At 37.2% G+C, this 14,674-nt stretch overlaps 1 protein-coding gene across 12 annotated transcripts in view; it reads right to left on the reverse strand.

The window, feature by feature from the left end:
- RBMS3 (RNA binding motif single stranded interacting protein 3) overlaps positions 1-14,674 on the reverse strand; it is a 1,176,852-nt gene that overhangs the window by 452,042 nt on the left and 710,136 nt on the right. The gene's annotated exons all lie outside the window — the stretch shown is intronic.

Below are 14,674 nucleotides of genomic sequence, written 5' to 3' on the forward strand. Positions count from 1 at the left end.
TAGTGGTTCCTTAGCACCCCAACTATATCTACATTTCTTCTGTTTAATATAGAATACTTGGTGTGAGCTGCTAGAGAAGGATAGCACCAAGGTGTATTTCTCTCCATTTTCACTGCATGTTTACTACATGATTTGTAAACCATGACCTAGATCCCCTAAAGAAAATCAAGCAAACAACGGTGGAGTTTGCACATTCTCCCCATGTCTGTGTGGGTTTTCTCCGGAGACTCTGATTTCCTCCCACATCCCAAAGATGTGCATGTGAGGGGAAGTCAGGTGTCTAAATTGTCCCAGCCTCTGTGAGTGTCCCAGCCTCTGTGATGCGCCTGTCAATGGACAGCCATTCTGTCCAGTGCTGGTTCTCATCTTGTGCCCCGAGCTGCTGGGAGCGTCTCCAGCCACCCACAACCCTGAACTATCCTATGTAATAAAAGGCTAATATGCAAATCAACCGAACGGTGGAACGACCAGTTGCTATGACACACACTGACCACCAGTGCGCAGACACTCAATGCAGGAGCTGCCCCCTCGTGGTCAGTGCGCTCCCACAGGGGGAGTGCAGCTCAGCCAAAACCCGGGCTCATGGCTGGCTAGCACAGTGGCAATGGTAGGAGCCTCTCCCACCTCTGCGGCAACGCTAAGGATGTCCAACTGCCGGCTTAGGCGCAAGTGGGCCTAAGCCATCAGTCAGACATCCCCCAAGAGCTCCCAAACTGCAAGAGTGCGCTGAATAGGCTTAGGGACCTCCCTGAGTGCACAAATTTCATGCACCAGGCCTCTAGTATGTAATAAGTGGGTTGGAAAATCATGATCTTTCTTGTTTTTATAAATGTGTCCTAAATGTACATACAGCTCATATTTATTTTAATGTTTAATATTAGAAGACAGCTATTGTTATGTTGGCAGTTATTTTTTTAGTTGACAATCTAAGAGAAAAGAGGTCAGTAGCCCTGACTAAATAGTCAGGTATTGCATGTTTTCAAAATTCTTGCGCACACCAGTGTTCCATGGCACACGGGTTGAAAATGACTGGCTTATGATGACATTGGTTTCATTTTACATGTCCTTTCCCTTAAAGTAGCAGTTTCCAAAAAACGATTAACAAATGTTGAGTACAGTTCTTCTAAGCCGAGTCCTAGTTTGCCCAGAATAGAGGCATCGCCAGGATGTGGGACTTTCATGCTGAAAGTGGGAAAGTCCGGGACAAGCCAGGAAGAGTGGATCGCTCTACCTATGAGGTGCTTGTAACAGTATGTGGCACAGAGCACCTGTAAAAGGCCAGCTCTTACTGCATTGTCCTTTTCACTGGAATTCAAACATGCAATGAACATGGATGCATTCATCTTACACAGAATAGTGTGAAGCTGTAACCTACTCCATTCTGCCCTTTCGCTTTATAGCTAGAGTAAAACAGAGTTCACACACAGTGATACAGAAGCAAGGGCTCAGTGTTTCTTTCAGGGCCCTCAGAAGATCACTTTCTGCCCCGACAAAGTGAGCCTGGCATGAAGTGTTCCCTGGAAATATGCCTCCTTTCCCTTCCTCAGAGGTGTCATCAATTATTAGGGCAAGATGACTCCTCTTTTTCATTTTCAAACTGGGGGACCCTTTAACAGTTCTCTGATAACCTCATTTCTCGTTTTTACTTGCACTGCTTACAATTGTTTTCTGGTTTGTGGTCACGAATGCATCCCAAGGACACTTTATCCAGTAAAGCACACAGGTAATTGTAGCGATCACCCCGTTCACCCTGTGAGTGCGCCATGGTCCTCTGTTGAGACATGCAGATCCTCCACCGACTGTGTCTCTGGCTTGCCCTGTGCTGTCGAAGCAGGAATTGGTGAAACAGGTTGGCTTGCTAACTTAAACTTGGTTGCTTTGCTAAGATTCCTGTGCAAGAACCAGCAAGGTTCCATTTTTTTAAGGTAACAAATCAATGTCGGGCTCAGTTGTTTTTGAAAACTCTTGTGCAGGGCAGCAGTTATGAATAACCAAGGTCTATGTCTTGAATGATGGAAGGCAATTGTGCTTATGAAGATAGAGTCTAGAGGTACAGAATCATAGAACTCCAGAGCTGGAAAGGACTTGTGGTAATAACGTTGTGATGTACGCTTTCAGTATAGAGCGGGAAATCATTGGATCACATGACCACTAGCTTCATGCAGGATGTTCATACCGAGAGCAAATTAATTTCAGTTTATAATGGGAAAATGCTTATAAGCATTATAAGCTGACAATACCCAATGCTTATAATACCCAAATGTATTTTGGGTATTAACTCATTTAATGCTCTTAACAACCCTAAATGCGAGGTGCCATTACTACATCCATCTTATAGAAAGTGAAACGGAGGCCCCGCAAAGCAAAGGCCCATAGCTAATAAAATGATAGATTTGACAGTGGAACCCAGAGGAGTCTTCATCAAGATGTAAAAAGAACAGGGCTCTCTGTACTGAGACCTGGAATAACAGGATCTCTGTATTTTCCAAGAAAGAAGTCAACCGAAACCAAGTTTGACATGCCCTGAATTTATATATTGATGAAAGAATATTTCAGTAATTGATATTATTTAAGCATCTGTGACCCTGATTCTAACTTTAGTGCAATTATTTAAATAAAGGTCTCTCGTTAGCGAAAATATTTTTTAAAACATTATTAAATACACTGAGGAAACACATTTTAAGCATAGACTTTGTATAAAAATGTAGTTAATAAAAACGGATTCAAGCTAAAACCAAACTCAACCGTTTCTGTTCATTCGACAATCAAATCTAAGTGATATTAGCATAGCATTAATTTATGCACAGTGACTAAGATTACCCAAAATGTTTTAAAGAGCTTTACTATATTCAAGAGTCAAAATGTTTGGCATCAATTTGATTCTAAAACTTCCACTTTATTAGCAAAATGCATATCATTATGTCATATTTATACACTACAACTAAAAATGCTTTTAAATTGTTTGCATATCTTTTATTTTCCATCTTGTAGACAGAACCCAAATTGTATGTATTTATCTTGATACTTTGAATGTTTATAGTAAGAATATATCAGTACACAACAGATAGCAGCAAGATTGAAAATAGCACAAGATAATATGTGTTCATGGTTATGTAGAGCTAAAAAAGACAGAAGTAATATCAACACCAAAATACCGTACATGCTTTGAATGCTGAACCCTTACAATTACAGGTGAACTCTACTTAATTTAGTTATATAAATGTGAATGGCAATAACGATTTTTGACATTGTAGAAGTGAGCAACAATAACTAACATTTATTAAGGGTTTAATATGTATCAGTCCCTAATAGATTCAAGTGGTCTAAATGACTCAACCAAGCCTCCACAACTAGTAAGTGGTTAATTAGAACCCACAACTGACTCAAAATTCTCTGCCATGCTCATGGTATGATGCTAGCTCCTTGTTTTCTTAAGTAGGGTGACTTTTAATTGTGAACTTCCTAGTCTATGATTGTATTTTTAAACGGCTTTCAGGATGACAGAAATGTTTTATATTTTGATTGTTGTGTTGGCTAGGTAGGTGCATATATTTGTCAAAACTCATGAAGTCCTACACTTAAAATGAGTGCATTTAATATTGATTTATACACTAAATAGCAAATCTACTTACAAAAATTGCAGGGGCATATTTATGGCACAAAATAAAGTTCTCATTTATCAAGAGACACCACAGTGTTTGATATAGCATAAATACGGTAACAGATAAAAAAGCAAAGCAGATGGTTTTTAAACTTTGTTTTAAGAATAAATTGCAACTATAACTTATCCTGGATCCTGTGATTAAGTAACATATGCAGATCATCATACTTCTGCCAATTTTCTGATGACAGATACACAGAGGCATATTTCCAGGGAACACTTTCATGTGTGTTTTTCAATAGTCTCTTATATTGTGGTCCCACAAGTCATTTGGTTGCAGAGAGAAATCTGTAGGAAAATTCCAGAGCCAAAATAACTTTCAGCAAACACCATCCAATGAGCACAGATTACTTGGTGTTACGTGCAGCATTAGCAGTCAGTGGCATATGTGATCTGTTCGACAGCCGAAACTTTATAGCTCAGGCAAGAATAAATGGCTATTTCCTGTCTCAGGAGCAACACTGAGTGAGTAAGCAAAGTACTGATCTTATTTATGTCTTCGAATACACTCCATGTTATCCTGAGACTTCCCTCCAAGACTCTTCTTGGGATCTACACAGTAAAAGATCTTCATAGTCCCCGCATTGCTTCTTTCACGGCATGCTTTGTGTCACAACAACTTTGAGTGCGGTGTCTAAGATAAAATCCTGCTTCCTATATCTCCCAGTATGAACTCCAAGTCTACCTTGGAACAAGCTTTATAAGTCCAATAAAATCATTTTGATATTAGTAATGAATGCAGATTTGATTCAGTCATTAAATATTTATCAGTTACGACTTAAATACCTGGAATTGTGCTAAGCACTGGCATTTAAAAATAAATGAGAGAAGTCTACTGTCCTCAAAAGTTTATAGTTAAGAAAGGTGTGAGGGAAATGCGAGAGAGATAATTGAAGAGACAGAGATGTAGATATAGAAATAGAGACAGAGATATATAAAGAGAGATAGATAGGTGATAGAGAGATAGAGATAGTGACATGGACAGAGATAGATAGATAGATAGATAGATAGATAGATAGATAGATAGATGATAGAGAGAGGAATTGAGGGAGAAAGGGAGAGAGGGAGGGAGGAAGGGGGGGAAGGAGGGAGGGAGGATGAACCAAAAAACCAGTGGGAAAATTTTTAGAAAAGTTAACTATTTAGATATAGTTTGGGCACAAAGAAGAGACAGGCATTTCCATTTGGAAGGCTGGTCAGGTAATGAGCCTGAAGAAGGCCTACCAAGGGGCTTAGTTTTTACTCATCTACAAAGACTGTCCTGGTCAAGCTTGCCCATGACTTTAATGTTGCCAAATCCAAATGTAACTTTTCTGTTGGTACATTTCTTAACTTCTCACTAGTATTCAACATGCTTGATTATTCTGCCTCCTTGAGATACTTTCTTCTCCCAGCTTCTATAATATCACACTTTTCTGCTCTTCTGTATTTCCTCTGTCTTGCTGGTTATTCCTTTATAAACCCTTTTCTTGGCTTCTCCCCATCTCAGAACCTCAGAATCTTGAGTTGTGTGACCACTTTTCTTTTCTTACTATATACGTACCCTATGTATGAATCATAACTAAAAGCAGAAACTATTAAACCAAACTCCTTAAACACTGGACTAGACAAGTTACTGGTTGTGTGACCTTGGGAAAGTACTTAACTTCTTTGTGTCACTGATTTTTTTCAGCTATTAAATGGGGCTGTCATGAACTATAAATTAGTTAATACATGTTCTATGAAGTACTTACATGTAAAATATTTAGAATAATGTTTAGCACATATTAGGTACTATATTACTGTATCAATACAATGTATTTAAATGCCATTCATAATTTTCAATGTTTCCTTTTTTATGTATTTTAATCTAAACCCTGCTTTGAAATTCAGTCATATATCTAACTGCCAACTTGTATCTCATTTTAGATGTCAAAGAGGATCGAAAACTTAACAAGTCTGAGAACTCTTGATTTATCTCCATCCAAAGTTACTCCTTCTACAATTCTCCTTATTTTATTAAGTGACTCTATACTCTCTCTAAATTATAAAGCCAAAATCAGAGAATTATCCCTAATTTTTATTTAGCTTAATCTCACTGCCATGTTCAATTCATCAGTAATTTCTGTCAGAATTATCTCTAAAACATACTGTATTCATCACAACTAACTTCCTCTACCACACAATCCTACTCCAAGCCATTTCCATCTCCTCCTTGGATTTTCACAATGGTCTCTTTGTTCATCTGCTTGACTTTCTTATACTCCCCCAAATCCACTCTCTATATAATAGCAAAAATATCCTTTCTTATAAAAAGAAATAAATTAGGAAAAAAATCCAAAATCTGGGAAACAAAACTTTGCTGATTTAGCCCTGGTATAGCTCTTTTTTTCTTTTAACTTCATTTTCTTACTATCTCCATCTCTCTTTAGTTACTATTCTGTCTGACCTTTGTGTTCCTCAAATACATTAAGTTTATTCCCACCTTTGGACTTTTGTACAAGCTCTCTGACATCTGTCTGAAATGCTCTTCTTCCTGAATAATATATTCCTGACTCTCTCTTGACATTGATATTCCATCTCAAGGTCACCCAGGCAAGAGTAACCTCCTAGTCTATATAGACAACCTCCTTTTCATGGCATTTAACCCTTTTTATGTTACCTTCTTCAATTATTCATTCATTCATGTATTGTCTCTCCCCATTAAAATGCAAATTCTATGCAGAGACTTACCCGTCTTAAACCTCTCTGCAGTAATTGGCAAATGGATGATATCCAATAAGTACTTTTGATTAAATAAGCAAATAAACGATGGCAGTTGTGAAACAGAAGAGATGCTGGATATCATAAACACCAAGCAATTGGAATCTATGCACCTTGGGAACTGTTTCTAGGTTGGGGAGAAGAATGACTACAAATTTTGTTTTTTGTTTTTAATCTCAGTGACTGGATGGATAATGGTGCCATTCATAGAGAAAGAAACATTGAAAAAGAAACAAGTCCAGGTATAGTCTTTATAGGACATTGAGTTTCATAGCTTTTAAGATTCAAATTTGGAATTGTACAGGGAATAATGAGATATGGATCTAGAACTAGAAGAAACATGTCTATATGAGCTAGAGATATAGATTTAATAGTCATCAGAAAAGCTGAAATTAAGTAGAGAAGAATAGATCGTTTTTGAAGTGAGAAGACAGGAAAACACCAAAATATTCAACAAGGGGCCGGCAGAGGAAAATAAGCTGGGAAGAAGAATCTCCCCAAAACTAGGCAGTGACCCAGGAAAGACGGACAGGATAACCAAGGAAGAAGAACGTCTTGAGAGTAAAGAAGAGGCCAACAGGGTCAAGTAACAGAGAGATCAAATAAAATAAGGACTACAAAGAGTCAGCTGTATTGACAATTAGAAGATCACTGGGCACCCTGAAACCCAAGATGCCATCTGAACTTGCCATAGACCTGCCCCTGAACCCTAAGTTCCTCAAAATTTCATGCACAGAGACAATCTGCTTGGAATTCAACTTCTCCCAGGCCTCAGGACTTTAATTGGCACACCCAGAGAGAGCTGATCATTCTCTTTCCCATCCCCCCTTTTCCTGTGTGTACTACCACCAACATAGTAACTACAGTTAACTGGTGTGCTCAGTGATTTCATTTTTATTCTTCACAGTTTCTAGGATAAAGATGAAAAAGTTTTATTAGCTATCAGCAATGCAAATAAATCGCTTTTCAAATATCATGGACATTCAGCAGAATCTTCATCCAAAGTAGTGAAAACAATAAGAATGAATGGATGATGAATCAGTGGGACAATAATTTTGTGGATGTCCTACAAATGCTGATTATTTGTTTAAGATTCACTAGATTTATATTCCCTAGACTATAGTTAGTATGACAAATATGAGTATATATATATGTTTAATAATATGTCAAAATAGAAATGGCATCCTGCTTCATCATCAATTAAATACAAATATTATTAACAAGTGAAATGTTGAAGAGAAGATACTTGGCTTATAAAAATTATGTGAGGAAGGAAAGTGAGATCCTACCAGGTGCATTCTTAAAGCACTCTTGGAGACCAGGGCTTTATTTTTCACATCTAAATCTAAATATTCCATTTGGTAATCAGAAAGCCTAATTCATTCTAAAATTGTCTTAATAAAATTTACTATTAAATCTTATGATTAATTAAAATCAAATTGGCACTCCTATGAAATTTCCAGATTCTATGAAAGTCAGAGCAAGGAAGTTTCAATGAAGGATAGAATTATGTTTGCTGATTAGTGTGGGCAGCATTGACTCAAGGGATTCTCAAACCTGTTCATATTAGAATAACCTGAGCAAGCTTTTAAAAACTTCAGTATCTAAGCTGACCGCATACTAGTTACATCAGACGCCCGGGGAATGAAATTCAGGCATCAGTACTTTTAAAGCTCTTCAAGGGATTCTCATGAGCAGCCATGGATTTGAGAACCTGTGACTTAAGCTACCCTTGTTCTCATTAAATTAATGCTGTAATGGTGATGAATAAGGGCTTTGAAGTCAGAGCTGGGTTGTGAATCCTGGGGGCTGTGTACACTTGGACCGGACCATTAACCCTTAGAGCAGCGGTTCTCAACCTGTGGGTCACGACCCCTTTGGGGGTCGAATGACCCTTTCACAGGGGTCGCCTAAGACCATCGGAAAACACATATATAATTACATATTGTTTTTGTGATTAACCACTATACTTTACGTTCAATTTTAACAATGAAAATACATCCTGCATATCAGATATTTACATTATGATTCATAACAGTAGCAAAATTACAGTTATGAAGTAGAAACAAAAATAATTTTGTGGTTGGGGTCACCACAACATGAGGAACTGTATTAAAGGGTCGAGGCATTAGGAAGGTTGAGAATCACTGCCTTAGAGCCTCAGTTTACTCAATTATCACTCGGTAATTATTGCTCCCACTTCATAGGGTTGTTCTGAGCATTAGATAAGATAGCATAAAAACTTAGCAGAGTACATGGTGTGTAATACTAACACAATAAATGTTGTTAATAATACACATAGATACAAAATTTATTAACAATAAGCATTTACTAATTACAAACTAGGTCTGGCTTACAATATATAGTTAGCAAATATAACTGTACCTGAATCTGAATTAATATACGTAGCCAAGTGTCAGCTCCATGCTGACTCAATGAATTCAAACATCTAGCTTGGGCCTTCAAGGCACTCTCTCATTTAAACTGCACAAAGGCAGGGGTCAAAGATCCGCACATTCACTTCCTACTCACACCTGCCACCACCCGGATTTATGACACCTCCAGAGCAGCTGCGTAATTTGAGTCCGACTTGCAGAAGAAAGCTCCTAATAAATTTCCTCAGGTCTTATTAGAGGGAACTTTTAAATCTCCTATGACACAGTAAGAAAGAACTAAAAAAAAAAAAAAATTCCAGTCATATTTTTCTTATTTACTCGGTTACCCCAGAGTGCATGACGACTTGTTTTCCTTTGTTGTATCTGAACAGTCTGACAGATTACTGTGACAAGGTTCCTTTTAAATTGATAAAAGGTTTGATTGTGTTGATGCATTTGTCAAAATTGTCTGACACTACGTGTAATGGACTCTGCACTGATGGCACCTGAGTCAGCTCTTCCTGCTCAGCACTCAGTGCTCACCTTAACCACGGGGTTGGGTACAATTCCAGGAGATGAGCCTGGGTAGACCCTTAGCTGTTGAGCAAAAAACACTCCTACTTTGTTCCCTTTTCATTGTGGGTGTTTCTCATCTGTTGTTAAATGTTGAAGTGACATTTACAGCCTCAATTTCAAGGGAGCCATGATAGGGCGTCAGAGCTTGAGCAGGAGAACATTTACAGAGAAAAATGAAGGGCGGGGAGCTGACTTCCTGATCTTCTGGTGATGACTGGAAATAGGTGTGCACCTACCCAAGTGTTTCCCTCCTTTGCCTTCATTCTGCTTCAGGTGGCCTTAGCAGCATCGTTGCACATTGAACAGGACAATTTACTATGCAGCTGCACAATGTAGTTACTAGCTCTAGATTACTTAACTATGTGCAAGTGGGGGCAATGTCCAGCTGGGGCTTTGTTTTTTTTGATATATTTTTTTTGATTTCAGAGAGGAAGTGAGGGGAGAGAGAGAGAGAGAGAGAGAGAGAGAGAGAGAGAGAGAGGAAGAGAGAGAGAGAGAGAGAGAGAGAGAGAGAGAGAGAAATCAATGATGAGAGAGAATCATTGACTGGCTGCCTCCTGTACATCTCACACTGGGGATCAAGCCTGCAATCTGGGCATGTGCCCTGACCTGGGATTGAACTGTGACCTTCTGGTTCATAGGTCAATGGTCAACCACTGAGCCATGAGGGCCAGTCTAGCTAGGGCTTTCTAAGAGCATTGTACTTGTTAAAATTTATAAGTCATGAAAATGATTAGATAAAAGGTATTGTTCACATGAAAAATATAAACACATTAATGAATTTTCTTTACATTTATAATTCTGTCCATTATGTTAAATGTGTGGTTTTATTTTTTAAGAATAATTTCAATGTGTTTCAAGGGAATGTTTACAGTAATATGTTTCCAATTTATTTGAAGGAGGAAATATAGCTTAATATGTGAACAGTAATTATACTACGAAAATTTTATTTTGTCCAAAAATGTTGCGATATCCTCAGTGGATTAAGGCAAATCTATCTTCCTCCACTTCCATCTTCTCTTCTTGAAATAAGCATAAAAGGCATATAAGTGTTGCACCCATAGTCTCTAACTGATAACAATTCCCTGAACATAATTGTATAATCAACTGGAGTGTTAGTTTTCATTATACAGCTGACCCTGGAACAACATGGGTTTGAACTGCACAGGTCCACTTATACATGGAAGTTTTTCAATAAACATATTGGGAAAATGTTTAGAGATTTTCTTACTGCTACTGCAGCAATCATATCAATTACACTAGACTATCAAAAAGCAATCATATTGCTGCTTCCTGGTTATCAATGCAAGGATCATTAAACCTGTAAATAAACATGAATTTCTTTTTCACAATACCTTTTCATTTTTGATGTCTATTGTTAGTTATACATATAACATTTACAGTGTTTTGCATTATAATGACAATATTGATACAGATACTGATAAATACTTTATCTTGTGAACAGATGATATAAATTTATCGTATCGATAAATACAGTAAAGTACTATAAATGTATTTGCTCTCCCTTATGATTTTCTTAATATATTAATAACATTTCTCCTAGCTTGCTTTATGGTAAGAATAAAGTCTATAATACATATAACATACAAAATATGTGTTAATTGACTATGTTATGGTAAGGCTTCTGGTCAACAGTAGGCTATTAGTAGGTAAGTTTTGGGGAAGTCTAAAGTTATATGTGATATTCAACTACATGGTGGGAGTCAGTGTCCCTAACTCGATGTTGTTCAAGGTCCACTGTATTTGCCTTTAGTGCTTTTAATATTGTAGCCACTCAATATTTAATATTATATTGATGATCCACTCATGACTAGGTAAGAAAAAGAGACTAAAAATCAATGATTTGGGTCCTATTTGGTGCTACTTCATCGTTTCTTTTTGGAGTTCATTTGTTTGTCTCTTAAGTCCTTGCTTTTTAATTGGAAAATAAATGCATATGAAAAAAGACATCTTTCACCACACATAATTGTTCCAACACCACAATTATTAATTCTCATGCCTGCTTCTCTAATTCTTATTCTTCTACCAGATCACTTTTTACCTATTCCTACTCTGATTGTTCCCTGATCACATGGGATCCTTTCTTTCCACTATGCAGCTGGTGTTACCTTTTTGAAACAAATTCTATGTTACCTTCCTGTTTGTGACTATTTAGTGATCTTCTGCATTGCTCTTAGGGTAAAACAAAGCTCCTAACCTGATATACAAAGGGATCATCACCTTATTCCTCTCCATGTTTCTAGTTCATACTGCTCCTTACTCCAACTCCTTCTCTCTGCTATAACCATATTGGCCTTGTTTTCAACCCTTTATGTTTGCCATGCTGCCTCCAGCCAATAGTCCTACACACATGAAGTTCCTTCCACCAGGAATGTTCTTCCTGTCCTTCCTCACTTAGTTAAACCTATTCCTCCTTCTGATCTTAGCTCAACTACCACTTCCTCAGAGATGCCTTGCTCATTGTCCTAACTAGGTACCATCCCATGTTGCAAAGACTCTTAGTTCCATGATCCTTTGTTGCACGTATAGTTGCAATTTCATATAAAATCATGTAACTATTTAACTGACATCCTATTTTGTCGAGGAAAACATAAGCTCTGCTGTAGCAAGGCCCTTCTCTAAATGTACTCACCACTGAATCTTCAGCCCACAGTTTGGCATGCAACAGAGGTACTCTGTAAATACTGCTTGATTGACAACACAATAAAGTTCCTTGAGAATTCTCAAGATGAAGACATTATAAGGTATTTCCAACAAGACACACAGTGCAATGTATTCATCCAAAACATAGTTGTAACTAGAGATTTTCCATGGAGTGAAGTCATTCTTCATGTCTATTAGTTTTCAGTCTTGCAATCCAAACATAGGAGATTTGATGATGAATGTGAATGGGATACTTTAACAGAATTTGCTCTCAGAATATTCATTGTGAAATAATGCAACTGCTTTTCTTTAATATAATTTCCTTGCTGTTCATTAGTATTAACATGAATATTGCATTCAAATACAGATAATTCAATATATCTATGCCATTTTTCTACATCTCTATTTTCCATCATTTCATTACTATGGATACTAGCAAATACTGCATTTTCTCTATTATAAGATACCACTAACTCTAAAATACGTACATTTTCATAGGAATAAATATGGAAAGTTGATCCTGATAGCAAGTTCATTTAAACCAATAAATATTCTCTTTTTTATAGATGAAATTATTTTAAAGTGCTGGATGAGTAATCCCAATGCAAAATGACTTGCATCTTTAGAAGACTGCGCATGTAAAACAGTAATGAGCAATGGGAGAAACCAACACTACAAGTGAGGACACAGGACTTGACACATGACCTGCATTCGTCTTATAGCAAAGACTTCTCCAGCCATCAGGTCAGATTCATGCAGCTATATCAATTTAGTCTGTGGTCCAATCATTCTGCAAAGGGGGACTGGGTGAAAGATACAAAAGGTGGCCCAGAGCAGGTTTTATTGCTAATTAATGAAGGCCTCAATAAAATAAGAGAATTTTAGGGTGAAAAAAAAAGTTTAAAAGATTATCGAGTTCAAACACATTGTTTTCTCCATAGGGGAAACTAAAGTGAAGAGGGGAGAAATCATTTGTCTCAGGCCACTACTCAGTTGATGGCACAGCCAGGACTGAAACCCAGACCTCTTAGTGCACAGCTATTTCTATTACATTCTATTGTCCGATCATACTAGTTCTGTAAGATTCTCGAGGAAAATGAATCTAAGCAATAAACCCCAGGTCTAGACCACTTCAGTAGCTGGAAAACCCATAAACATTTTTACAGTAACATTAGAATGAGCCACATCTTATTAGCTAGCAAAAATTAATATGAACATGTAACCATTACCCTCTGTGCACTTAGCATTCTTTACATTTCTCAAATGCATATAAGAAATATAAACAAAACTTCTTTTCTCAAAAATAATGTTTCTGTGTCACTAAATCTCTTTGCTAAATTAAAAATGCCAATACAGGCATTTAGGGAACACTTTCCATTTATTCATTTCTGGCAACAATTTTTTTTTTGCAGAAATGGATACTGACACAAAATTTCATAGTATAGTGCTCTATCAGTGGTCTATTCATAAACCAGCTCTCCGAAAAATAAAAAGAGATAAAAAATGTTAAATGCCTGATTTGTAAGGCTCCCTTATTCCTGTGACACAAATACTCCCACCATGGCCAACTTCAAGATACTGAATCTGAAACAAATCACTCACAGATTTCCAGAACATTTAACAAGTGGCTCTAGTGCAGTAATCATAGGCAGCCCTCGCACACCACTGATCCTACAGGGTAACCTACTCTTCTAAGAGGAAATTGAGGCTCAAAGAGGGTCCATGATCTGCCTCAAGATCATAGAGAGGCTGTGTAGGTTGTAATGCACAGAAGTCCAACTCAACGACCGGCATATATTAAGTGAAACTTGATGCATTAGAAATAGTCAGTGGTCTTCATATTATTACAGAGAGAAGTATATCCCCCCCAAAAAAAACCAGCAATATCAACAACACCGGGGAACCCATGAGAAATGCATATGCTTGGGCCCCAAACCTAGTGAATCATAATTTCTTGGGCCCCAGAAATCTATGGTTCAACTAGTGCTCTGACTTGTATGGGAAACAATCTTTCTGTATTATCCAATAATTCTTCTTTTTATGAATGAGACTCATATACAAAACAGTTAATAGCTACCCTTCTTTTTCACATCACATTCCATTGAGGAGATACTTCATCTGAAGCTGCAATCTTTCACATTTTCAAAGCTCTTACTTTTCAAAATGGCTTAGATCTTTCTAACAGCAAGAACAAAAGAAAAGTGAGTGATTTACCCTCCAATTCTCAACCTCAACATTTTATAGACCAAAACCTAACATATTCATATGTCTTAGCCCTGGCACATTTCGTTCTCTTTTTAAAATTGCTTCTAAGTAAATTTTTTTCCAAAGTGCCCCCTCCCTAATCCACATACTACCTAGTCAACTGGTTATATAGTAACATTATTTGTGTTTTGGAAGACTATACTTTCAGGGATCATTTCTATAGTTCATTTGTGTTTTGGTTTATCTGCCACTTCCTGTTGTTTTGCTATTTGTTCTCGATCTAAAAAAACACACAAAACAAAACAAAACAAAAAAACAGAACAAAGGCAAATAAATACTGCCTGCTTTGTTTTCCTCTTCCAATATTTTAGAGGTTGGAAAATTTACAAAATAAATATCCTCTCAACCTTCTTGTAAAAGGATTGCAAAAGAGAAAAAGAACAATTGAGTA

The sequence above is a fragment of the Myotis yumanensis genome, unplaced genomic scaffold, assembly GCF_028538775.1.
Source record: "Myotis yumanensis isolate MYYU_CA2020_CCGP unplaced genomic scaffold, mMyoYum1.0.hap1 SCAF_14, whole genome shotgun sequence".
Taxonomy (NCBI): Eukaryota; Metazoa; Chordata; class Mammalia; order Chiroptera; family Vespertilionidae; genus Myotis; species Myotis yumanensis.